The sequence below is a fragment of the Acanthochromis polyacanthus genome, chromosome 2 (genome assembly GCF_021347895.1).
Source record: "Acanthochromis polyacanthus isolate Apoly-LR-REF ecotype Palm Island chromosome 2, KAUST_Apoly_ChrSc, whole genome shotgun sequence".
Taxonomy (NCBI): Eukaryota; Metazoa; Chordata; class Actinopteri; family Pomacentridae; genus Acanthochromis; species Acanthochromis polyacanthus.
The window spans coordinates 39,254,758-39,258,322 of record NC_067114.1 but is presented as its reverse complement, the minus strand read 5'-3'; the positions used below and the strand labels follow the sequence as shown (position 1 = coordinate 39,258,322).

Sequence of the window (3,565 nt, the reverse complement as noted above, 5' to 3'; positions counted from 1 at the left end):
CATCAGCTGCAGCATCTGTCTGTTATGTAAAACTAGGAAGCTCAACGACAGAATCCTGAGGGCAATTAAGTGACAGATATTGTGCAAGAACAGCACTATATACAACCCTGTTAATTTCCACTTCTTAGAATGTTTACTGACAATTATCACACCTAAAATAAGAAATAATATTCTGTACTTTTAGCAACGAGTTCTCAGCTGTAAACCAGAAACATCACTGGGTTCTGTATACTAATCAGTCTAAATCAAAATGAGTACTACCCAATACACAGTGAACAACAACGATCTGTACCCTTGATCTGTGGTAAAATAATCTGAGATGTTCTGTGCAGTAATGTCAATTTTAAAATACAGTAAGTAGCACTCTAAACATTTAACAATAAACCGGAGAATAATAATAAACAGTAGCAATACTCCATATTCTTAAATCATTTAATAGTTCACAGCGCAGCAAACATAGTGTTCTGCATAGAAATCACAAAAAGCTGCTCTCAATAATCTTTCACAGTGAGCAGATGTTCTTGTGTTGCAGGTCCATGGTCCAGACGTAGCCATCGAACAGGCCAGGGGGGTCTGGCACCGTGGACTTCCGAGAGCACCTCCTGTTTTTGCATTCTTCATATGGGATGGAAATAAAGTAGCGTTGGTTTAGCACGTCCATCAAAGGCCTGTCGTGTGAAGCAGGAAGCCCTCCACAATGAGGATGAGTCTCCTCCTCTTTGTGGTCGAACTTTGGGATGATCTCTGTGTCCAGGGTGTTATTAACACAATGAGACTTCTCAAACTTCACCGGGTTCTCCAGCCACGCGTAGATCCTACTCATCATGGTGTCCATGTCCAGAGCAGTGATAACATCGTACTGCTTAAAGCCACCTTCACCAACTTCAATCTGATCTTGGGGCTTGAAGAAGTCATCCTGATGGACCACGCAGCAGTTGGACAGGTTCTTGATCAGGCAGTTGGTGAGGGTGGTTTTCCCTCCATTGGTTACGCCGCCGATGCTGATGATGTACTTCATGTTCTCGGATTGGTCAAAGCTCGGAAAAACGGTCAAAAATGTCAACAAAAAGAAAGCTGAAAAAGAGAATGTTGCAGCAGGAAACATCAACTACTCGAGTCCTCCATGGCACTTGAGTTTAGTGAGTAAGGTAAGAGCAGAAAGGGAGCTGCTACTCTGAGGAGGTTCTTCCACCCAGAGAGGACCTCTTTCTGCTGTCGCTGCTACACATACTGCCCTAGTTGAGGGTTTAGGTGGAATATTCCTTTTAACCAGCCCCTCAGGTCTCTGAGGATTTTGGATGGAATACTCGGTTAAACCAACATTTTAGGTGCATGTCCAGGGATTTTTGGTGAATGTTCCTTTAAGGTGGATGTGTGAGGACCTTGTAGGTGGAATACTTCCTGAAACCAACCTTTTAGATCAACATTCAAAGATTTAAGGTGGAATATTCCTTTAAACCAACCTAAATTTCATGTTTTGATCATTATCAAGTGAGAAACCTCAATCCAGACTCCTCATAATGACGTTTGAGATTTATGCTGCTGTTATTTGTTTTGTCCCGACTAAATGACAGAAATCCACAACTGCAATTTTATTTCAGGACTCATGTCAAAACAATCCATGTGACTCTAAAAACTCAACAGCTTTACAAACTCTAAGATTAAACTCTCCACAAGGATCCAAAATAAGTTGGACTTCTACATGAGAGCTTTAATTATTCTTCATCTACTTCTTGAAAAGTTTGGTCAATAAGAAAGACAAAAACTAATATTTTCAGCTGAACTAAAGACAGACTTTGGGATTTTTCTGCTCACATGTTGTGTTGTTGTAAACTTATTCTTTCAAATAAATATCCTCCTAACCCCCTGGAAACCAGTGTTTGTCCTGTTTTTGTGTCAGTCCTTGGCGACCCTAGACAGGTCGTAATGTTTTTTGAGCAACACACCATACTATGACGTTTTTACCGGAAAGGTTCTACTATGGAACCAGTTTGACATGTTCAGGTGTTCTTTGTGTGAAAATTCAGAGGTTTCAGGTATCAGAAGGTGGTTTTCAACTTTCTTTGTTAACTTTCTGCTTCAACTTTAAATTTACTTCACTAAGCCAGCCCTCTGGACTTCCAGTAAGCTGTGTTCCTATTGGCTGTCCAGGAGGCTGCTTGGTTTTATCAGGAACACCTGAGCAGCTCAGTGTCTTCCTGCTTTATGTCTGCAGTCAAACATTTCCTTTGCTTCTCTTCACCACTAAACTGAGTTTGGCTCTGTTGCTTTAGTTTGTTCTTTAGGCATTGGCTTGCAGCTTCCAGCAGTAAAATTGTCTTTAATGTGTTTCTTGGTGAGTTTTAGGGTTATGTACTGGATAGTTGTCTTGGTAAATGTGGTTCTTTAGCCACAGTTAGCACATAGTGCTAATGTGTGCAGTAATTAGTAGATTTGGTGCAGCTTAGTTGTGTCTTTATCTTGGCTGTAGTGAGTCTTTAGAGGTTTTTGGTCAGACACATTCTGTACTCTTGTTTGTGAACCAACATTGGTTGTCCAGAAGGTAAGAGTTCCTGTCCTTATTCTGTTTAAAGAGCTTCTCTGGTAGGCTGCAGGAGACTTTAGTGTTTGGGTTGTGCTAGTTGTGCTAGAGATCTTCTGGAACAGTTCTCCAAAGCAACCTGCAGTAGAAGAGACTTTAAGAGTTTTTAGGACGTTCTGGAGACCAGACTTTAGAGCAGCAGAAACATTTCTTAACAGTTAGAGCAGGAGAAGGAAACCTTCTTGACCCGTGTGGTGAGGTCCTGAATGAAGATTTTGAGCAGGTTGTGATGAGTCTGTAGCTCATTAGTCTGAAAGCACCAGAAGAGTCGACTCATTAAAGGAAAAAAAAGAGATATTGTTGGTTCTTCTGTCGCTCTGCAGTTTCCAATTTCCTCAGACTGAATAGCAATTTTCTATTTTAAATGATTTACCGTGTGAGCCCAAGAAGACTTCAATAAACTCCCTCCATCCCCTGGACACATTTTATTACCATGTTAAATCTTTTTTTTTTTTTTAAATATGTTTGATTTCAAGTCGTTTTTCTCTTTGCTTGTTTAGGTTTGTCATGCGTGTGAAAGGTGCTAAACAAATAAAGTTGAATTGACAAACTAAAAAACTGACTAACTCATGATTGTAACAAGTATTTTCATTGTGGTTTAGGGGTTTGTTTCATTTTTAAGGTTGGGGTTAAAATCCTGACAGAAAAAAGATGAAAGAAATAAACTACATTAAACAAGCAATTAAATTTAAGGAAAATACAATAAAACTTTTAAAGAGAAAATTTAACATTTATTACAATTAAGTTATATTAGACAAAAATACTTAATTAGATAATCAAACAAAAGATACAAAACATGTAATTATGAAATGAAACAAAATTTTAAACAAATATTAAACATTAAAGATACAATATTTTAGATAATTAAACATTTAAAAATACAATTAAACAAGAAGAATATTAAACATTTAACAACATAAAAAACATCTAGTTAGATTATTAAACCTTTAAAAAGACAAAACATTTAATTCCAAAAATAAATGT

The 3,565-nt window shown here is 38.0% G+C and overlaps 1 pseudogene; it reads right to left on the bottom strand.

Moving 5' to 3' along the window:
- Positions 1-439: 439 nt before the first annotated feature.
- On the bottom strand, positions 440-1,767 carry LOC127530483 (nicotinamide riboside kinase 2-like; annotated as a pseudogene).
- Between the last annotated feature and the right edge of the window lie 1,798 nt (positions 1,768-3,565).